Source organism: Lycium barbarum, chromosome 9 (genome assembly GCF_019175385.1).
Source record: "Lycium barbarum isolate Lr01 chromosome 9, ASM1917538v2, whole genome shotgun sequence".
NCBI lineage: Eukaryota > Viridiplantae > Streptophyta > Magnoliopsida > Solanales > Solanaceae > Lycium > Lycium barbarum.
Genome location: NC_083345.1, coordinates 54,325,492 through 54,350,098, shown reverse-complemented (window position 1 = coordinate 54,350,098; position 24,607 = coordinate 54,325,492). Strand labels below are relative to the sequence as shown.

The following is a 24,607-nucleotide window of genomic DNA, read 5'->3' as shown; positions in this document are numbered from 1 at the left end:
ATCGAGATTTTTTTGGGACATCTGAAAATTCATATGAATCACATATGAGAAGTTAAACACAACTCAAGAAGGACCCTTGGGCCAAATCAAAGTGGAAGTCCTCCAAACGAATATTTTAAGAAAACGTTTTCGGGTGATCTGACTTCAAAGGGCAAAAACGGTATTATAAGTTTGGAATTTGGAAAAGTACCAAGAACTAGAAGTTGTAGATAATTGAATTAGCTTTCCAACCATAGGTCGTGGGTCCCCAGGTGACGTCGGTACAAGAAGATATGAACGTTTTAAGGTCGAAAGGTCAGTGGGCTAGGCCCAACTCGGGACCAAACCGAGTTGGCCCAAAAAAATCAAAAAAGATAATAATGCCCAAATTTGTGAGGCCCAACCGGCCATGGTTATGGCCCAAGTCCATATTACATAAAATTTGGTCAATAAATAAGATGACTAAGTCATGTTTATCACACAACCTCTAGAATATTCAAGAAGTTGAAGAACAAGAAAGAGAAGGAGAAAAGTTGAAGGCCATTCGGCCAAGATCAAATTTCCAAGGAAAAATTGATAAAAAATTTTCAAAAATCATTTTCTACCAAGTAAAGGGTGATTAACAAGGTGGAGTTGTTGTTGGAGCAAGAAAAATTCAAAATCATACAAATTGTCAAGTTGTAGTCAAGTGAGAAGTTGAAGAAGAAAGGTGAGTTTTGATCTTGTTTTATGTGTTATATATGGTTTATATGTGTTGTAGTTTGCTAAAATGGATGAAATTCATGAAGGAGAGAAATATAGTACATGGCCGTGTGTATGTATATATGTGTAGGAGTCATGCTTCAATTATTTTAATTAGTGTTTGGTTGTTATTGTTGTGAATAATATGTGGAAAATGGAAGTTGAATGAATTTTGAGAAGTTGTAGTGTGTATGTTGGTGTTGGCCGTGTGGTTATGGTGAAAACAATGGAAGAGAATGAGTCAATTTTATTTAGTATGATGTTGTTGGAATATAGATTATGAGGTTGTTATTGTTTTCATTAAAGTTAGAAAGTTTTTGGAAGAAGTAGTAAGTTGATTGAATATGGAAGTTGTTAGTATTGTTGTTGTTGGAATTGTGGTTGATATTTTGGCCGGGTTTGAATTCCCGGGATTGTTGTTGATTGAAATTAGCCAAGTTGAACTTGGTGGGATGGAGTATTTATAGGGGAAGTGCTGCCGAAATTTCGGTAGCCAAATGTTTCCTTAAGAATTCAACTCTAAGTACCCTAATAAGAGTTTTGGTAAACATGACCAATTTGCAGATTTTGACGAGATTGCGACGTGAATTTGGAATAGCAAAAGGAGCGGAAAGAGGTATGTAAGGCTTCACTCTTCTTTCTATGGCATGTCTTAGATGTAATAAGTCGGGTACGAGCCTCGGGGACAACCCTAGCCCCCGGAATCCGCATCCAAAGTTTTCCACTTTTTGTTCAATAGAATTGAACTAGAAAGTGTGCAAATGATGGAAAGACCTCTTAAACCCTTAGAACTTGCATAAGTGGGACCCGATTACCCTAGGACCCTCACAAGTAATGACATGACATGTAATATATGTAAATCATATACGTCACCCCATCCGGCCCGAGGTGGGCCCGCTACTCTCGGATTTTTCCTTACAGTCTTGCTTGATTTACTTAAAGTGAATCCAAAGGGAACTTTTATCCCGATTTCGTTACCAAATTATAAGTACTGTGACTCCTCTAACGAGGGCACTTCCATGACGATAATGATAACAATGATGTTAGATAAGAGAATATGCCTATGATACGTACTACCGGAACGACTCTATGACTAAGATGACTAAGCTAAGTATCTTATGTAAACATGAAAATGATAAACTAATTTTTTAATATTATTTATATTTCCTAGCTATGACTTTATTTTCTAAAAGATTTCAAAGTCTATGAACTGTCATCTATGATGCCCCGATTTCATTCTACGTTTACTTTAATATTATTCCCCGTTGATAGTCTCACCTTAAAATACTCGTTCCTTCAAGGTGAGACAAAGCGATCACGAGTATTCTATAATGTAATCGGAGGTTACCGACTTTACGTCACTCCGATGACTACATGATGCTTCTTTGGGATCTCCTACGTGCATATGAGATATATGTATATAGGATACGTAAATGCATATAAGACATGTAAATGTATGTAGGATATGCGTATATATTTTTAAAATATGCACATGACGAAAGAGCTAGAGCGCTATAGACGCTGATGTACCTACATGACACACGTATATGTATATGATAAAAGAGCTAGAGCGCTATAGACGCTGATATATGTACATGATATATGCATGTGTATACGGGGAAAATGGAGGTAAGGGCAGAGCGTTATGAACGCATATCCACCTGATCAGTTGGCATTACATGATATGATATCGTCCCGGACGCGGGATGCCCGGACGCGGGATGTGTATATTTATGGTTAAATGGATCGGCTGCCGACGCCTCGGCAATATGAGATGTCCTATTTTATATGTATATGTATATGAACAAGGAAAGATTCTTAAAGGAAAGCTAAGTACGCATAGCACCTGCCAAGGGTATATATATATACAGGTTATGTTTCTACCTCAGGACATGTGCTATTATTCTCTTATGTCGTTATTTCCGTTTTATACTTTCCGTATGCTACTATTCATGCCTTACATACTCGGTACACTATTCGTACTGACGTCCCTTCTTGTGGACGCTGCGTTTCATGCCGCGCAGGTCAGCAGACAGGCGGATTTGATACTTAGAAGCTCTACCAGCAGTGTTGACAGTGCTCCAGTTATTCCGGAGCCTCACTTCCTTGGTACTATTTTGTGTATATATATTCGGGCACGACAGTACTCAGCCCTTTCTATGTATAAGTGTACTACGTCTAGAGGCTCGTAGACAGTTATGCACAGTCAGTTAAGTACAGTTAGATATATGGTGTTTTGGCATGTTAATGTTGATGTATAAGTGATAACGAAGTTTATTAGTCTATGTTCAGAATGACGCCGCTAATGTTAATGTTCAAAAAAAAAAATGGCTCTGTTTACATGGCTTGCTAAGAGGTAAAAGTAAAACGATAGACAAGGGGTGCTCGGTACAAGTATCGGGTACTCGTCACGGCCCCTAGACGGGTCGTGACAGAAAGTAACCTGTACATCGGAATACCTTTTTCAGGCCGGATACCATGCATACTTGTCCGTCTTTTGAAAGCATTTCTTTTCCATATTCATAGAAAGTAGAGCTTATTTCACATCGTATCATGTCATAGCATATCATAGTATATCATGTAATATCATAGCACCGAACAATGTCGGCTCGCCCATATCCCGCGTCCGGGATGATAAGCCAGCTGACCAGGTGGCAGTGAAACATGTTTCCCTTCCCATTTCCCCATGTACATATACATATCCCATATACATATCATATAAGCATGCAGGAGAGCCCAAGGAAAATCATGTGTCCATCGGAGTGACGTAAGGTCGGTGACCTCCGATTACATTATGGAACAATCGTGGTCGCTTTGTCTCACCTTGAGGGAACGAGTATTTTAAGGCGAGACTACCAACGAAGAATAGCGCTAGAAGAAAACATAGTATGAAACCAGGGGCATCATAGACATCAATTCATGTCTTGAAATCTTTAGAAAATAGTGTCATGACCCAGGAATAGAATTAAAGATCAAGAACTAGTTGGACACTTTCATACTCATACTGAATCCTTAGCTTAAGACTCTTAGTTATGGAATCATTCTTGTCATACTTATCATAGACGTATGCTCTTCCTTAGCATCATCGTTATCATGGTCATCATAGACATATTTTCATTAGAATGGTACAGTACTTATCGTTTGATAATCGGAACAAGGATCAAAAGTTTCCTTTGGATTTTGCTTCAAAATAAGTCGAACGGAACAATAAGGAAAATCCGGGAACAATGGGCCCACCTCGGGTCAAATGAGGCGGCGTACCAAGTTTACGTGCATTACATTTCATGACGTCACTTGTGAGGGTTTTAGGGTAGTCGGGTCCTATTTATGCAAGTTCTAGATGTTTAGGAAGTTTTTCCAACATTTCACACAATTTCTAGTTCAATCCTACTGAATGAAAAAGGGGAAACTTTAGGTGCGGATTCCGGGGAATAGAGTTGTCCCCGAGGTTCATATCCAACCTAGTATGGCTAAGACATGCCAAGAAAGAAAGAGTAAAACCTTACATACCTCTTTCCGCTCCTTATGCTATTCCAAATTCAAGTTGCAAATCCGCCACAATCTACAAATTGGTCATATTTACCAAACTTTGGTTAGAGTACTTAGAATTGGAATCTTAAGATAATACTTGGCTACCGAAATTTCGGCAGCACTTCCCCTGTAAATACACCATTCCCAAAATTCAACTTAACCAATTTTTAATCAACAACAATCCGGGAATTCAACCCGGCCAAACCATCAACATAATGACAACAACCATACTAACAATTTCAATAACCAACCCAAGATACATTCTAGCACTTCAATTCACATACTACTTCCTTCAAGACTTTCCAACTCCAATAAAAACAATAACAACCTTATAATATATATTCCAACAACACCATACTAATATCATTGTTTTCCATACATGTAAGAACATAATACTCAATTTACATAACTTCAACCACAAGTCTCCAACTTCTACCATTTCACTAAGATTATTAAGCCTTTATTAGCGATATGGAATCCACACAACAACAACCAATATACTAAATAAAATTAACTCATTTTCCTCCACATCGCACTACAACTACACGGCCAACATCAAGCATACACAACTACAATCCCTCCAAAATCATTCAACTTCCATTATTAACATAACATTCACAACAATAACAACCAAACACTAAATAAAATAATTAGCATATGATTTCTACACACACATATACACATACACGGCCACCACCCCCACTTCCATATTTCTCATGAATTTCACTCATTTTTGCATATAACAACATGCAAAAATATCCATATCATGTAAAGAGAATGAATTCTTACCTCCTTATTTGATTCTCCAACTTGCTTGAATTTCCAACTTATGAATATATGTTTTTCTTGCTCCAATGAATACTCCACCTTGCTAAGGGTCCTTCAAGGGATTGTTTGGCTAGAAGAGGATAATTTTTGGATGAAAATTTCCCAAGGTTCTTGCTTGTGGAAGCTTGGCCGAATGGCCCTTGGAGTTTATCTCCTTCTTTTCTTTTCCTTCAATTTCTTGAAAATTCTAGAGAGTTATGTGGACAAGTAGAAGACTTGATCTTCTATTTAAGCACATGGATTTTAATTCAACATGGGCCTAGCCCATGGCCTCTTTATTTTTAAAAAAATTCAAGCCCAAATCCATTTTTCATGACAAGTTGCAATTCACAAAACTATTCTCCGAAATTTCGATTTTACCCCTAGACTCTTTTAATAATTCCGCTTCTAAATTCTTCATAAGCAACTCATATGCCAACCAAAACAAAAATAAAGCCTTATTTGTTGTCTTCCCGCGATTGTCTTGAATTTTCCGATTGCACAAAAATGCGGGATATAGCAGTCTACCTGTGGGCATGAACACAACGTCAAAAGAAAACGGACATCAGTACGAACATTGTACTGAGTATGTAAGACATAAACAATAATGATATATCAATGAAATAGGGAGACATCGAGTGAAGAGCGATATGTAACTTACTGTCACTTAAAACTGAAATAATGCATGCTAACTTACTTCATAATCATCATCGTGTCATGAATGCATATATGTATAAGCTGCCCGACCATATAGGTACGGTGTGATAATCAATAGCCCGCGTCCAGGCCTCTCGCGTCCGGGGTACCATATCATGCTGCCCACTAGTGGTGTCTGCCCATGCCATCTAGACATGGTGTATATGCTGCCCGCCTTAGCGGTGTCTGCCCGGCCATGTAGGCGCGGTGTAATAACATCATCATATACTTATCATGAATCATGCACAAAACTCAAGACAAACTATACATCTGTCGGGGTGACGTAAGGTCGTAAACCCCCAATTTCATTATGGAGTATTTATAAGCATTTTGCCTCACCTTGAAGGAATTAGCATATAAGTTGAGTGTATTCAATGAACAACATCAATGGATCATTAACCTTGTAGAAACATAATATTATAGGCCTTAGAATCTTTAGACTTAGACTCATCATCATCATTATCGTACTCGTAGCATATCTCTTATCTAATCCCATATGGCTATTCATGAACATAGGCTCTTAGTTTTCCGGAATGTAAGAAATTCATGAAGGAGGAGGGAAAATCATGCCATAATATTCATGCCTTAGAAAGAAGAGACTATCCTCACATACCTCTTTCGTTTAACAGTTTTATCGCTTGATCGTTCTCCTTCGATGCTCGCGTTTCTACCTTCAAGAGGATTCGCATCAACATTAGTTAATCGATTATATGAACTTGTTACTAATGTTAGAGAAAATTGGGCAACATTTCCTTTGTTTATACAACTTTCCTCATTTTACATATCAACTACCAACATCCATCACAACATTCACAATATTATACACAAAAATCATCATTCATCTACATTATCCACATTTCACAATTTCATTTTGATTCCTCCATAATCGTGGTCATAGTTCGCTATCATGTTTTCTCATATATAATACTTATCCCTTGTTCTAAGTGTCACTTATAGCATACTTATAATCACAACATAGCAATATTCATTCATAATTCACTCCAATCTACTACTCAACAATGACACTATTCCCACATTCATGACCCAATTTCTACATCCTTCTACAATCAAAGTGTTTTAACTTTTCAATACCTTAAACAACATGGAATGATCATAAAACTCACCTTAGATAATGGAAGAATAAGCCTTAAGCGGAAATTCTCTTCTTGCACCGAAACCCTAGTCCACTCTTATTGGAATTTCTTGGTGTAGATGAACTTTGATATGTTTCATACACCTAATTTTGTGTGTTTGATGAAGTTGATCATAGATTTCTCTTGGGTTCTTGTGGGTGGAGAGTGGAGAAGATTCTAGAGTGTTCTTGAGGGGTGGAGAGTGGAAATGAAATGAATTAAATGAGAGAGAGGGTCCTTATATCATTTTAAAATCTGACCTGACACGAACATACGGACCAACATACGGTCCGTATATTTTATACTGACCGTGTGTCTAGACCGTATGTTTGGTCCAGTGAAGACCCTCATTCTGGGCAGAACATACGGTTGGACATACGGTCCGTATGTTTTATACGGCCAGTATGTTTGGCCGTATAATGCCCAGCTCTTCGAAGTTCGTTCTCGACGACTCGTTTGATCTCCAATCCTTATGGAACCTTCTTGACACTTGTTTAATACTTCATTAGTAATTTAAGGGACATTATCACTCTTCTCCAAGACATAATTATGCCATCCTTAACTTGTCACTCGTAATTCTTACCCGACACACAACATATCCTTTGCTTTCCTTGACAACCTTCTTTCCTCACCACAAATGTCTTTAAAACTTCGATTAGGATCATAAAATGCTATTTCTTACATAACAAAACATTGTATACGTCATGCCCTTCGTTAGTCTATTCACTGTACGTTAACGGAAAATTTTCAAGGTGTAACAGTAACCTGTGTGACGGTCTGTCGAAAGAAGTCGTCACGGTTGACCTCTTAGCAAGCTGACAAAGGACGGAACAAAAGGAGGGACCGTAACACGTGTTACGATCCGTAACGATGCTGCGAAGGGTGTTTTTGTCCAGAACATTGGTGCAATTTTTTGTCCTATAAATAGTTAATTTTAGGTTTTTCAGCCATCATTCATTAACTTTAGAGCATTAACTCTTAGCCTTGGATATTTGTGACGTTGTTGGAGCATTTAAGGCCTCAACTTCATCCTTAGTGTTATAGCCCGTATTTTGTACGTTCGGATATTTCGAGGTAGTCGTGGTGAGTTAAGGGCAAGACCATTTTCCAAAATTATCTTAATGTACAAGTTGGTTATGAATACTATTTATGAATACTATTAGTATGGAAATATTGAAAAGGCCAAGGGTAAAAAGGAAAATTCACAAAATGGCTCATGGTAATATTGCGGAAGGCTAGGGGCAAAATGAGAATTTCACAAGAAATCTTGAAAATTCTTGAAGAAGCCAAGTTGGCCGTGTGGCATAAGTATATATGTATAAATATGAAAAAAAAATGATGACAAAATGAGATAAATTAGTCATCCTTATTTTAATTTAGGAAACTTCAAGAAAGAGGACATGTGTCCTCATTCTATTTGATGAGGTTAATTATATATATGGACAAAGGCTTGTATAACAAGACATAACCTTCCTATACAAGTTCAAGAAATTTCAAGAAAGAAATCATAGGGGCATTCGGCCATGGCACTAAAAAAATTGGTGTCCATGAAATTGATCAAGAAAAATTATTTCCTTCTAGTATTCCAACTAATTTGAAGGTCCTAATTAATATGGAGTGGTTGTTGGAACAAGCAAAGCATTCATGGTGCAAGATAGGAAGCCCTAGCCGAATGGAGGAATCAAGGGTAAAGGTAAGGTTTAATCTTCCTTTTCATGTGTTATAGATGATTTGTGAAGTGTTGTAGTATGTGGAAATGGGTGAAATTCATGAATTATGAATATATAGGGTATGGCCGAATAGGTGGTATGTTGTTAAGATAAGATGAATTGATTCTATTTAGTAGTTTGATTGTTGTCGTTGTGGATTCCATAATAAAAATGAAGATTTAATGGCTTGAAATGAATTTGTAATTGTTATGGGATTGTTGAAGAAGTTAATGTGACACTAGTATGTTTTCTTGTATTGTGAAGGTAATGTTGTTAACATGAGGTTGTAAATATAATTCATGAAGTTGGAAGTGAGACATGTGTTTGGAAGATTGTAAGTTGGGTTGTTGTGATTGAATTTGAAAGAAGGAAATAGGTTGTTATTGTTCTTGTTAAATATGGAAGGTGTCGGGTGAAGTAGTATGTTGATCGAGTCGTTTTGAATATTATGTGAATTGAATTGAATATAAATGAAATGACGTTGAATTGTATGACAAAGGTTGTTAATGTTAGAATGCGTCTTGAATTGATTGTTGGTATGATTGTTGGTATTGTTGTTGATAGTTTGGCCGAGTTGAATTCTCGGATTGTTGATTGATAAATTGGCCGAGTTAGATTCTCGGGGATGGTGTATTTACAGGGGAGATGCTGCCGAAATTTCGGCAGATTATAAATGAATTCATTTGAAGGATTAAGACAAGTATATGGTGATGAGTCTAATGATTGCGTCAATCTTCTTGAATGTAGACTAGCGATAGCGAGCTTGGACAATTAAGTGTAGCTAATAGGACGTGGAACAGGTATGTTAAGGCTTGTCCCTTTCTTTCAAAGGCATGATCCCGATGTTATGATTTCAAAATTGTTTCCATATCTTACTCGTTTTTCAGAAGTTAGATATTTATGATTCCAAGGCATGATTCTTTTCCCAGTAACTCGTAAATGTTTTTCCAAAGTGTCCGTGTTCTACCAAAACAGAGGTTTATGATTTTGTAAGCTCTTATGACAATAACGATGAATATGTTTCACAATGACATTGATGATGTCAAGGATGAGAATATTTCTATGATGACTATGATAAGAATGATTTCATGTTTAAAGGTACTTGGTATGATTATTGCTTTGATTTTCCAAAAAAATAGCTTCTGAAACGTTCGTAGAAGGTTCTGTACTTCAAACGCTCGTAACTTTCTTATACTAAATCGGATCGACCCGAAACTTGTTTCTGAGTCTTCAGGTGTCGGTTTATGTACGCTGTTATTCGTTGCTAGTCTCATCTTATAATGATTGTTCCTTCAAGGTGAGACAAAGCGACCATGGTTATTCCATAATGTAATCGGAGGTTACCGACCTTACGTCACTCCGATGGAGTTATAGCTTTTGATTGGGCTCTTATGCATGCTTAAGTTGTGATGATTACACCGCGCCTATACGGCCGGGCAGCACCGCTAAGGCGGGCGGCTTATGGATAATAACACCGTGTCTATATGGCACGGGCAGCACCACTAGTGGGCGGCGTGAGATGACTACCCCGGACGCGGGAGGCCCGTACGCGGGCTAATAATGTTATTTGATTCAGACAGTTTATGTATGTATGATAGTAAAAGTGAGCATGCATGACTCCGCCTTAAGAGGCAAGCAGTTACAGTCATACCTTTTCTTTTATCTTCCATATTTCCTTATTATATTGTTGTTCATGCTCTGTCCATATTATCATGTTATCATTCATGCCTTACATACTCAGTACATTGCTCGTACTGACGTCCCTTCTTGTGGACGCTGCGTTTCATGCCACGCAGGTACACCCAGATGAGTAGAAGATGTTCCAGCGGAGTTGGCAAGCTCCTTTGCTCTGGAGTGTTACCGGGTCAGAGTGCTATGCTATGATGTCTTGTTCGAAGTTAGAGACTTTGCAGACAGAGTCGTGGGTATAGAATGTCGGTATGGTAAGCGGCTCCACCAGCCGATGTGTTATTGTGTTTCATGTTACAAGTTTCATGTGACGATAGAATTTATTTGAAATGAGAACGATGAAAATGAAGATTTTGAAAGCTTACTATATACTTCATTATATTTGATTTAAGAGTTGAAGAGACTATGTATGTAATAAGAGTCAGCGGGTTCGCTCGGCTCCGAATATGGGGTCGGGTGCCCATCACACCCTAGTAGGGTTGGGGTGTGACACTTAGTCCACATTTCATTACCATTGTGATACATTATGTCATCTTTTAAGCTTTCTTTGTTGAACAAAAGTATGAGTAGCTAATTTTAATTCTAAGGTTATGGAACCCATGATGGGTATTATGTGAATGGGTTTCAACTATTGATATATGCATAATGGTTGTTGGTGTTTATTCAATCTTTGTGTTTTAGTGTTGGGTAATGATTGCAAGCATTAGCCTAAGCCATTATTCTAACTTTTCTTGGGAAAGTGAGTTAGCATTGGTAAGATTGAATAACAATGACTCGGGGAATTAACCCTCGTTTAATAGACTAACTTAGGAATAAGAACAAGTCTAATTGGCATTATTGATCATTCTTTGATATCAACTCTTTTGTATTTGAAAAAATCATAAAGAGGAAATACGGCCTAACTGTTGGGAAGCATTAGTAAGTCTTTAAGAGATCGAGTGCAAATCCTTAGAACAACCATTAGAAGTATATCACATTGAAACCTGAAGCATAATATCTAATCAAAGCGGGGAACAAACCTTAGTCTCTCTCTCGCATTAATTACAATTCAATTCAAAGTATTCGTTTATATTACACAACAAGTATTCCAAACTATTCGGAATAGGATTAAAGCCTTTAAAGACTAGTGTCGCATACAATTAGTACCCTTTTCTCTCCATATTCCCTGTGGGATTCTACCCCAACCTAGTTTGGGTTACAATATTTGATAACGTCCGCTTTACGCCACTAATAGGTGTAATTTGAGTGTACCAAATTTTAGCACCGTTTCCGGGGAATACGATTTTGAAATTACTGATTGTTGTGTACTTTTCTTTAAAACTTTTTCTATTCAATCACACCTTGTTTGCTGTTTTTGGTGAACTAGGTGAAAATGGCAGGAAGACACAATCAAAATCTAGGAAATGAAGGTGGGCTCCATGTGAACCCACCTGCACTGGAAGAGGAGGAGGATGAGAATATATTTGCAGAATTCATGAATGAAGCTGATTATGCTTCTGCTGTGGTCCCTCCTAGGACCGAAAATGCTACTTTCAAAATCGATAGCTCTATCTATCAGCTGTTGAAACTGGAAGGTTATTTCCGAAATTATTTGGAGGATTGTCCACTCTGACATTTGAAGAACTTCCTCCACGTATGTGCTCAACAATCCCAAGGTGTTGTTTCTGCTGATGCACATCGATTACGGGTCGTCAAATATTCCTTGGCTGGACAAGCAAGGGAATGGTATGAAAAGCTGCCGAGCAATTCTATTCAGACCTGGAGCGAGCTAGCCAATACATTTTTGAAGAAGTGGTTTCCACCGACCAAAAAGGCTAAACTTCGAGATAAGATCTTTGAGTTCAAACAGCTCCCGGGGGAACAATTATATTCTGCATGGGAGAGGTTCAAGTACTATCTAGCTCTATCTCTAACTCACGAGTTTCCGGATGTTATTCTCACCGAGAAGTTCTACAAGGGGTTAGATACAATAAATCATATTGCCGTCAATACTGCCGCTGGTTGATGCTTCATGGACAAGTCATTTGTCAACATCATCCATTTGCTCGATAAGCTCACCACCCACAATCAAGCTAGGCATTCAAATGATAACGAGAGCTTATCTTATGGAAGTCCATCACTAGCCGTTGTTGGAAAGGAGAACCATGAGAGGGATCATGCCTTTTCTCAATTGCAAACTACGGTGGATCTATTATCAAAGAAATTGGCAGAGAAGGATGTACAGGGGGTAAATGTTGTTGAGGAGTTACCACCTCTTCCACCAGATATGTATCAAGTCCCTGAGGGGATGTACCAAGAGGGGCAACAACATTATGATGATGCTAATTATGTCAACAACTCCCAAGGAGGTTATCAGAGGCAAAATTATCAAGGTCCTGGACATGACCCATGGCAGAAGCCTCAACACCAATTTTAAGGGAACAATTACAACAGAAATGATCAGGGAAATCCCAATCAAGGGAATTACAATAACAACAATTATGGCAACAAGAGCTCTAACCCCTATATTCCACCAAGGGGGCAATCATCAAATTCTCAGCAGTGGAGAGACAATTCAGCTAGCAACTCTACTAGCAATGCCGCTAATGATTCTGCGGAGCTGAAGAGCATAATGCAAAAAATGCTAATGAACCAGGACAAAATTGAAAGAACAATAAAGGGAATGTCTCAGGTTCAACTATCTCATTCAGCTGCCATTCAGAAGCTTGAATCACAATTCAGAGACCTTTCCAGAGAAGTGCATACTCCTCAACGTGGACACCTACCAAGCGATACAGTTCCAAATCTGAAAGGTAGTGGGGTAAACTCTGTGGAGCATGTAGTTACTATTAGCACCCGAAGTGGAAAAATACTTCAAGGTGCTGATTAAAAGGTGATTGATCTTGAGCCGATTATTAAAGAAGAGGCACAACCTAATATGTATGACCTTATTGTAGAGGAAAAAATAGAGGAGGAAGTCCCTATTATAGCTGAAGAGGAGCAGAATCATGAGAATCCTAAGGCACAAGGAGAGAAAAATGAAAAAGGGAAGGCAAAGCTTTCTGGCGCTCTTCGCGCTTTGACTCAATTGTTCAAATCTTCACTGCCTTTTCCTCAAAGGTTAGTGAGAAAAACAGAAGATGACAAGTGCTTGCGATTTTATGATCAAATCAAGCAATTGACAATGAACATTCCTTTCATGAACGTTGTCCAAGAGATTCCTGGGTTTGCTAAATATTTGAAGGATCTCTTAACAAAGAAGAAGAAGCCATTGAAACATGACACTGTGGGTATCACTCATCGTGTCAATGCTATTATTTCCAAGACCACGGTGCAACAAAGGGAAAATCTTGGGGTATTCACCATTCCATGCACTATAGGGCAGCAGGATTTTACCAAGGCGTTGTGTGATAACGGGGCTAGCATAAATCTTATGCCCCCTGAGATTGTTAAGAGATCAGGTTTGGGGATGCCAAGGCCCACTAACGTGAGGTAACAAATGGCTGACAAATCGATCAAAAGGCCAGTTGGGGTGGTTGATGATGTTCTTGTTTGAATTGGAGAATTCCTTCTTCCGGCAGATTTCGTGATTCTTGACTGTGTTGTTGATCAAGAAATTCCTATTATTCTAGGGAGACCTTTCCTTGCTAGAGGGAGGGCTCTTATTGATTTAGAAAAGAATGAAATTAAGTTCCGGGTTAATGATGAGGAGGTGACTTTTCATGCCAGCAAGGGTATGAAATTGCCCAGTCTTTATCAAAGTATTTCGGTTATTAATTCTTTTGATGTGGTGGATGAAGCGGTGGATTTCAAGATGGAAAAATAATGCTTGGGTGAAGCATTATCGGCCATCTTGATAAATTTTGATGCAGAAGAGATGGAGGGATATATTGAGACGGTAAACTCACTTACCGGTTTGGGTTCTAATATTGAGACGGTAAACTCACTCACTGGTTTGGGTTCTTACTCTTATGAGCCCAAGAAATTATCTCTTGATCAAGAGAAGCGAACAACTCCTCCGGCAAAACCTTCAATTATTGAGCCGCCAAAGTTGGAACTCAAGCAACTTCCATCCCATCTTAGATACGAGTTTCTTGGAGCAAATAGTACTCTCCTAGTTATTGTGTCATCACTTCTGAATGAGGGCTAGACTCAAATACTCCTCATAGTCTTGAGGAAACATTTGAGGGCCTTGGGTTAAACTATTGCAGACACCCGGGAGATTCCCTCCAGAATTTGTGAGCACCGAATTCAATTAGAAGAGGAAAGTTCACCAAGTGTTGAGCATCAGAGAAGATTGAATCCACTGATACAAGAGGTGGTAAAGAAAGACAATATTAAGTCACTGGGTGAGTCCAGTTCAATGTGTGCCAAAGAAAGGGGGCATCACTTTGTCCCTAATTCGAAAAATGAGTTGATACCTATAAGAACTGTCACCGGTTGGAGAGTTTGCATGGACTACAGAAAGCTAAACACTGCATCTTACAAGGACCATTTCCCTATGCCTTTTATTGATAAAATGCTTGATCGGCTAGCCGGAAGGTCTTATTATTGTTTCTTGGATAGGTACTCAGGGTACAATCAAATCAACATTATATTGGAAGACCAAGAAAAGACTACTTTCACTTGTCCCTATGGGACATTCGCTTTCAGCCGAATGCCATTCAGTCTTTGCAATGCCCCGGCTACTTCCAGCGATGTATGATGTCCATATTCTCTGATATGGTTGAAAACTTTCTTGAAGTCTTCATGGATGATTTTTATGTGGTGGGAGATTCATTCGATGAATGTTTAGACCATCTTGATCGGGTGCTACAAAGGTGTGAAGAGACAAACCTCGTTCCTAACTGGGAAAAGTGTCATTTTATGGTAAAGGAGGGAATTGTCCTTGGCCATAAGAGTTTCGAGAAAGAGATAGAAGTTGACCAAGCCAAGATCGATGTAATTTCAAAACTCCCTCCACCCATCTCAGTTAAGGGGGTTCGGAGTTTCTTGGGGTACGCTGGATTTTATAGAAGGTTCATCAAAGACTTCTCAAAGATTGCAAATCCAGTGTGCAAGCTTTTGGAAAAGGAGTCGAAATTCAATTTTGATGAAAAGTGCATAAAGGCTTTTGAAGAGTTGAAGTTGAGACTGATTTTCAGCCCCTATTGTTGTGTCTCTGGATTGGTCTCTACCTTTTGAATTAATGTGTGATGCTACTGGCCTTGCTATTGGCGTTGTGCTTGGTCAGAGGATCAACAAAATCTTGCACCCAATTTATTATGCAAGCAAAATGTTGAATGGAGCTCAAATGAATTATACAGTGACATAGCAAGAGCTACTTGCTATAGTCTATGCTTTCGAAAAGTTCCGGGCCTATTTGTTGGGTGCCAAGGTAGTGGTTCACACTGACCATGCTGCCTTGCGGTATTTGGTGGCTAAAAAGGATGCTAAGCCACAGTTGATTAGATGGGTTCTGTTGCTACAAGAATTTGACTTTGAAGTTAAAGACCGAAAAGGGTTAGAGAATCAAGTGGCTGACTATCTTTCTAGACTTGAAGAAGCAGAAAGACCGACTGATATGCTAGATATTGATGACACTTTTTCCAGATGAAAGAGTATTGGCGGTCTCCAGTGATGTGGCACCATGGTATGCTGATATTGCCAATTATTTGGTAACCGGCATTGTTCCTAAAGATTTGAAGGCATATCAAAAGAAGAAATTCTTGAGAGATCGCCGGCAGTATTATTGGGATGAGCCTTATTTATTCCGGACTTGAGCAGACAATATGATCAGAAGATGTGTGGCTGAGTCTGAGGTGATAGAAATCTTGAAGGCTTGTCATGATTCTCCGGTTGGTGGGCATCACAGTGGAAATAGAACGACAGCCAAGGTGCTAGAGTGTGGCTATTATTGGCCCGCTATCTATCGTGATGCGAATATGCTAGCATGTTTTTGTGATAAATACCAGCGCCAAGGCACTATAGGTAGGAAGCATGAAACATCGATGAAATTTGTGCTTGAGGTGAAGCTCATTGATGTGTGGGGCATTGATTTTATGGGGCCATTTATGAGCTCATATAGCTTGAAATATATTCTTGTTGTTGTGGATTATGTCTCCAAGTGGGTGGAAGCGGTGGCCTTGCCCAACAATGATGGGAGGAGAGTCATTGCTTTCCTATAGAAGAACATCTTTACCAGATTTGGCACTCCCAGAGCCATTATTAGTGATGGTGGTTCTCATTTCTGTAACAAACCATTTGCTGATCTTCTTGAAAAATATGGCGTGCATCACAGGGTTGCCACTTCATATCATCCTCAGACGAGTGGTCAAGTTGAAGTCTCCAATAGAGAAATAAAGAGCATTCTGGCAAAGACAGTCTATGTAAATCGAACTGACTGGTCCAAAAAGTTGGATGATAGTTTATGGGCATATCGCACAGCTTTCAAAATGCCTATTGGGACTTCACCATATAAGATGGTATTTGGGAAAGCATGTCATTTGCCTATTGACCTTGAGCATAAGGCCCTTTGGGCATTGAAAAAGTTAAACATGGATTGGCATGAAACAACTAAGCTGAGGTTGTTTCAAATCAACGAGATGGATGAATTTAGGTACAATGCCTATGAAATTGCAACATTGTACAAGGAAAAAATGAAATACTATCATGGCTCAAAGATCCTCAAAAGGGATTTTCAGCCAAAGGATTTGGTCCTGTTGTACAATTCGCGCCTAAAGTTCTTTCCGGGCAAGCTAAAGTCTCGATAGTCCCGTCCGTTTGAAATTGTCAGTGTTTCCCCAAATGGAAGCGTCATTGAAGTGAAAACTGAGGATGGCACTCGGACTTTTAAAGTAAATGCACAAAAGGTGAAGCACTATCATTGGTGCATTGATGATGGCAAAGTGGTTGATAGATATCATTTGAAACACGGTTCCTGACCTGACAATTGAGGTATCACGTCGAGCCGCTACGTTAAATCAAGCGTTGTGTAGGAGGCAACCCACATTTAATACTTTATATTATTTTAAATATCGTATTGCCTTTGTTTTCTGTTGTGTTTGTGATGTTTGTTGATATGTTAGGACTCTCATGAAAGAGGAGGCAAAAAGAATTAAGTGCTGGGGCTAGCACCAAAAGACGCTCCACGTTACGCTGGCGTAGTACATGATACGGCCGATAACATGGAGCGTAACAAAAAGAGGAGAAATGATGAAATCACGGAAGGAAGGAGACTAGTGTTACGGTCCATAACATGAACTGTCGAATGCGTTACGGACCGTAACATGTGACCGTAACTTTGAGTCACACATGAGCAGCCACTGGAAATGTAACATCTGTTACGCCAGGTATTACAGTCCGTAACACGGGTTACGAAACGTCGTTTGAATAATTGCCAGGTCATTAATGAAGCATGAAACGAGGTGGTTTGGATCGACCATAACATGAGTTACGTCTCGTACCTTGTGTTACGATCCATAATTGGAAGCGTAACTGTCGGGAAAGGTTTAAATACCTTACCTGACGATTACTTCTCATTTAAAAAAAAAATTCAAATGACACTAGCACCTTTTAACTTCCCACCACCCTAATAACTTCCCTCATCTTCTCTTAATCTCTCCCTCACCATCTCTTCATTCTTCCCTTACCATCTAAAAGTTTTTATTTTTATTTTGTTGTTCTCTTAAGTTCATCGCTGTCAACCATTTGTTAATTCTCAAGTTTTTCTTCCATTTTCGTCCAAATCTGTCCACAATCAGGTATGTTGATGCTTTGAACTCCCTACTCGTCCATCTATCGCTAGGATTGATATGTGCTTCCATGATAAAATTTGTATGCCATGAAGGGTACTTAGTCAAATCTCATTGATTTTTGAACATGGAATGACTAAGGTGGGGGTTGGGTTTGGTATGATTGCTGAGTAATTTGGACTCGTGGGCAAAATGGCATTGTTTCCCACTGAGTCGGAGGGCATCCTGATTGAAAGTTTCACTTTTGAAACTAGTAAATTGGTTTGCTCGCCAATTGTTTAATGAAATGTTTCAAAGACAAATTTGAGAAAACCGGGTGAAGTCTGAGTAACCCGAGGTACGTGAGGGTGTCAACTGCTGTTTTACACCATAAACCAAGGATCGTAAGGTTGAAAATCTTGGCCACGTGCTTAAACGAAAGTTTTTGGCTAAGTGTTGAATTTTGTTGAAAATTTGCGAGACGCTCAGCGTTCCGGTCTGTAACGTGTGTCATGTACCGTAACACCTATGATTTCCATCTAAACTTTCTGGAAAATTGGGTCACGTTACGGTGAGGTGTTACGGATCGTAACACGTTTGACGGGCTGTAATATCATACCGTAACACCAATTAACTTCCCTTAACCTTCTGGAAAATGGGTCTGCATTATGGTAAGCTGTTACGGACCGTAACACGTTTGACGGACCGTCGAACGTGTTACGGTCCCTGTGTTATAAATGAACAAAATGAGTTATGGTTGCAGTTACGGCCCGTAATGTTGTTCGACGATCCGTCGAACGTGTTACGGTCCCTACTTTGATTTGAGTCCTGAGCATCAGAAAATAAGTTGTATATATACCATGTTGTAGTTTCTTTCATGATAAATTGAGAACAAGAAAACATGAGCGTATTGTGTATCATAACTAACTTTACCCGTCAACAGGTATGGGTAACCAAAATCAAGGAATAAGGGTTGCACCCAAAGTTACCGACAGAGACAAGGGTCGCGGTGCCAGCAAAGTAACTTCACGGTTGTGCGATGAAGATCAGCCTAAAGAAACAAGAGCTACAAAGAAACCCGCTGCACAGGCCGACCTCACCATCCGAAAGTTCCTCCTCGTCTGATGAGGAGGGTTCTTCTAGTTCGTCGAGCCACAGTAGACCCAAAGAGGTTGTCACACCACCACACTGGCCACAACAATCCATTAGATAGCCTACTGCGGAGGAGCGCGAACAAGAAAGAAGAGAGACTGACCTCCAGATGAGGGCTATGTATGAGCAGGACCTCCAGTTTCTGTGGAGGAGTCTAAAGATTTGTACAACAAAGGGTGTGAGCTAGCAAAGCATGAGGGGCAGGACCCGAAGAGAAGTATTTTCGAGGAACGGAACCTCAGTTTCGATGGTCTCAATGGGTATCCAAGCATCCTTGACACTCTCCGCTTCCACAAGTTGGAGTTTTTGAAAAAACCTATGGGGTCCTACATCCCGGCTCTTGTTCGGGAACTATATGCTTCTTATGGGGCTACTGTATTCAAGGCATAGAAAAAGGGCAGCAAACGACTCAAATTCCGGCTATGAATGAGGTAATAGTCCGCAAGGAGAAGATTGATATTTCTCCGACGGCCATCAATAAAGTACTATTTGGAGATGATTATATTACGCCTACAGTGGCGGAGGAAGGGGAGTTTGTCTATAAAATTTCAGAGAAAGCTAAAGGACGGACCGTAACATGATCCGTAACCTGAGAGTAAATTCTAAAAACATGCTGACTGATTATCAACGTGACGGCTCATAAGGACGGTCCGTAACTCATGTTACGGGCCGTAACATGGACTGTAATCTGAAGGGAAATTCCAGTAATATGCCTGAGTATTGTCAACGTTACGACTAGAAGGACGGTCCGTAACGCAAGTTACGGGGCGTAATGCATTGTCTACTGAAGACTGAAGTCGAAATCCGCTGGAAGATAAAGACCATAACTTGTGTTACGGTCCATCGAAAGAAGCCATCACGGTTGACCTCTTAGCAAGCTGACAAAGGACGGAACAAAAGAACGGACTGTAACACGTGTTACGGTCTGTAACGATGCCGCGAAAGGTGTTTTTGTCCAGAACTTTAGTGCGATTTTTGGTCCTATAAATAGTTATGTTTAGGTTTTTCAGCCATCATTCATTAACTTTAGAGCATTAACTCTTAGCCTTGGATATTTGTGAAGTTGTTGGAGCATTTAAGGCCTCAACTTCATCCTTAGTCCACATTGTAAGTACAATATGCCATCTTTTAAGCTTTCTTTGTTGAACAAAAGTATGAGTAGCTAATTTTAATTCTAAGGTTGTGGAACCCATGATGGTTATTATGTGAATGGGTTTCTACTATTGATATATGCATAATGGTTGTTGGTGTTTATTCAATCTTTGTGTTTTAGTGTTGGGTAATGATTGCAGGCATTAGCCTAAGCCATTATTCTAACTTTTCTTGGGAAAGTGAGTTAGCATTGGTAAGATTGAATAACAATGACTCGGGGCGTTAACCCTCGTTTAATTGACTAACTTAGGAATAAGAACAAGTCTAATAGGCATTATTGATCGTTCTTCGATATCAACTCTTTTGTATTTGGAAAAATCATAAAGAGGAAATACGACCTAACTGTTGGGAAGCATTAGGAAGTATTTAAGAGATCGAGTGCAAATCCTTAGATCAACCATTAGAAGTATATCATATTGAAACCTGAAGTATAATATCTAATCAAAGCGGGGGCACAACCTTAGTCTCTCTCTCGCGTTAATTACAATTCAAGTCAAAGTATTCGTTTATATTACACAACAAGTATTCCAAACTATTCGGAATAGGATTAAAGCCTTTAAAGACCAGTATCGCATACAATTAGTACCATTTTCTCTCTATATTCCCTGTGGGATTCGACCCCGACCTAGTTTGGGTTACTATATTTGACAACGTCCGCTTTACGCCACTAATAGGTGTAATTTGAGCGTATCAGAACTATGGAAAAGGGGAAATGCAATTAAGCATGGGGGAAAAGGTCAATTGGAAGAGTCATATATTAGGTCTATGCAGGTATACAAAGTTTGGTTATGACTAGGAATCCTTCTATCACTCGGGTGACACATAAATCGGAGGAATTGATTGAAATGCTTGAGAAGGGGAGTACCAGATTAAAGGTTTCAAAAGTGCTATGGGAATATCCACCAGTAGGTTGGTTGAAGTGCAATACAAATGGTGCATCAAGGGGAACTTCTTGCTTATGGACAGAACACGTTACCTAACCTGTTCTACGAACGATTTTTATGGAATAAAAATAAACAGGGAGGTAAAGGACACAGTATTTTTACGTGAAAATCACCCGGCTCACAAGGGCGATAAAAACTATGACCTATAGACCTGCAGGATTTGCCTTCAACTCCACTACAACTATGAGCCAACTGCAAATTAAGTTACAAACTCTGTAACCTAATTTCTACCTTAGCCTTGCTACCCAAACTCCGACTAGCAAGCCATCTTCAAGTAGTAAACTCCTACTTGAAGTTACATTGCTTGTATCTACTTTTATGCTTCTATGAAAGCGGATAAAGATACAACTCGATAACTACAACCTAATACAAGATTTCTAGACTTGTGAACTGGGAAAACATTATACAGTAAAATAATTCCTTCAATCCGTCTTCTTGCACTAGGGACGTAACCTTGGATTCTTGAATATTCTGGATATGTCTTTTTCTCACTCAATATTCTGAATTCTCTTATTATGGGTGCGCAAACTTCTTCTTGGTAAGACTCTGGTAATTATAACAGTTTTAGCTCCATAGGTAGGTTGACAAAACCTTCTCCTTGTTGGACCATAACACGCAATGAGGTTTTATGTTGTACTTGGATTCTTGCCTTGTTGAGTCGGCTTTCTTTTCCTTGTAGAAGGCTTACTAATCTCGACAAATATGGCAAGGAATCTTTCATACTTGACCGCCAAGTCTTTACCATAATTCTTCTATAAATCCTTGTTGCTGCAGGATTTGTTTGGAATATGTTCATGAACCTGTTTCATACACCTGGTTCGTCCATCTTGATATCTGCATCTGTATGAGCTAGACCATGTTCATATACCTGTTCCATCAATCTATTTCATTCTCCATCTGCCTTTGAATTTCTTCTGAGATATTGGCTGGAACATATTGTCAGACCTGTTTCATATATTTGTATGTCTGCAACTGGTCAACTCTTCTCTGATCACTTTAAGATGCTCTTCATACTATGTCTTCACTGCTGGTCATTCATCCACTACACCTGATGACCTGTGATAATTCCTCCCCTGCATCTGATGACTTCTTGATATAGAACATGTCTTCATACTTGTTATATTGCTTCATTGAACTGCTTCTTTTACTGAGCCATCTTCTCTACCTTTGCTGCCTTGTCCAGTTGTTCTATTCATAGATTCATTCATGCTATACATTGAACAACTCTGTGGCCAGGTCACCTCATTCTGTTAGTTTAATAATGTCTTGTCTTTTCTTTGCTTTGTCAATCATCAATACTTCACATTGTCAACAGTTCAAAATAACCTAAGTACAATAAGACTTGACATGTGACTCTTTAGGCTGTTTCTTAGCCTTCTGATGTTCTCATTTGATTATATTTCAATTTTTTCTTACATAAGCTTCAGTATTTGCATATGCTATCCTATTTGCCTTACATACGAGTACAATTCTTTCTGTACTCACGCCTCTTTTGCCGGGGCACTATGTTCATGTTGCAGGTTCAGATGCATAGGTTGGCAGACTTCCTTGCTAGGTATATGCGGGTATTCAGCTGCTGTGTGATGAGCTCCATTTTTCTCTGGAGCCGAGTCGAGTCTAGTATTCCTATTGATATATAGAGAGTATGGGTACATAGGTCGAGGTCCTGTCCCGACAATATGACAGTTGAATAGTTTTAGTCATCATAGAGGATTCATAGACAAGCATTAGTAGTCATTTGTATACACTTGTATATCAGTCATATGTTTCACGCCCGAAGACCCTCTTACAGATATTTATATATACCAGTACCATCTTTCCCTTGTCATACAAAATTTTTATCATTCGATTAAGGTTTATCAGTATTTGCATAGTTCACACGTATAGATGGTTCGCTTGGTCAGGTTAAGGCACCGGGTGCCAATCTGCCTCACCTAAGTTTGGAGCGTGACATTAAGTTTCACTTCATAATACTAATTTACTCTGTAGTTTACGATAATACAGTTACCTTCCTTATTTTGATTTTTTATAACAATTCCTTTTAAAATATTTATCATCAATGTAAAAATTACAATATGACTAATTTACCCTTACTAATATACTCTTTTGTTTAGTTGATATTATAAACGCCGTTCATTAATTTGTTACTTTTTACTTATTCTATTAATATTAATACAATAAAAAAATTGTGAACTTCCTAAATTTTCCAAAAGGAAAATTGCGTTTGTAAACCTCACCAGAGATTGAAATTTCATTAAATGCAATTCAATTTGAAGATTTAGCAAATAATATATATAAAGAGGCCGGAAAAGATCATGTTATCAAAGGAGAATCATCGGATGTTTTGCAACACATCAACCACGTTCCTAATTCAAGAGCAAGCTAGTGACAGAAAAACAGGGTCAAACTTCAAATTAAGAAAAAAGATGCTTAAGAATCTGCCAGAGTAACTCGTGAAATGCCTTAAGATTTTGATGAAAACAAGGCTTTTCACTCCATAAATCAAGACAAAATGGCTAGATAAGAGGCAATATAAACTACTGTTTCAAAACGAGTCGAAGTCTTGGCCTACAACTGTTATATCTCGTATTTTACATATTCGGATGATTCCAGATAATTGTGACTAGTAAGAGATAAGGCAATGTTTTGATCTTATTTAATACATAAGTTGTTCATGAAAGTATTGATGCGGAAATATTGAGGAAGGCTAAGGGCAAAATTGAAAATTTGGAAAAAAGTTTCATGAATTACAAGAATTACTCACAAATAATTGGGCTTGGAAAACACAAAAACAAAAAAAGGGAAATAAGCCCAAAGTGGCCTGCCAAAAAGGGGGGACATGGGCCAAGGCCCATGTAAAGGCTAATTAAGTAAATAAAAGGGAAAAAGGGCCACTATTATTCATCATCATTCAAGAACTTTCAAGAAAATAAATTGAGAGCAAGAGGAAGAGGCCTTTCGGCCAAGAAAAGAAAAAAACAATTCTTGAAGCCTTCAACTTGATTCAAAAAAATAATTTCTTCTAGTATTCCTACTAATTCAAGGGTCCTCTTTAACATGGTATAATTATTGAAGCAAGAAAAACATCTATTCTTGCAAAAGGCAATTTTAGCCAAGAGAGAAGATAAGTGGAAAAGGTAAGAATTCAATCTCCTTTTATATGTTATGGATGGTTGTGTATGTTGTAGTATGTAGAAATGAATGAAATTCATGAAAATATGGATGTTAGGTGTGGCCGTGTCTATGTATGTGTGTGGCCGTGTGTGTTGTGTAAGATTAAGGGGCCAATTTTGCTTAGTATTTTGGTTGTTGTTGTTATGGATTCCATGTTGATAATGAAAGTTTAATGATCCTAGTGAAGTTGTAATGGTTGGAGACTTGTG

General features: G+C 38.8%; 1 non-coding gene across 1 annotated transcript; it reads right to left on the bottom strand.

The window, feature by feature from the left end:
• Nucleotides 1–12,102: 12,102 nt before the first annotated feature.
• Nucleotides 12,103–12,208, bottom strand: LOC132612481 (small nucleolar RNA R71). Its single transcript, XR_009571837.1, has one exon. It is a non-coding gene; the product is annotated as a small nucleolar RNA R71 (small nucleolar RNA).
• Between the last annotated feature and the right edge of the window lie 12,399 nt (nt 12,209–24,607).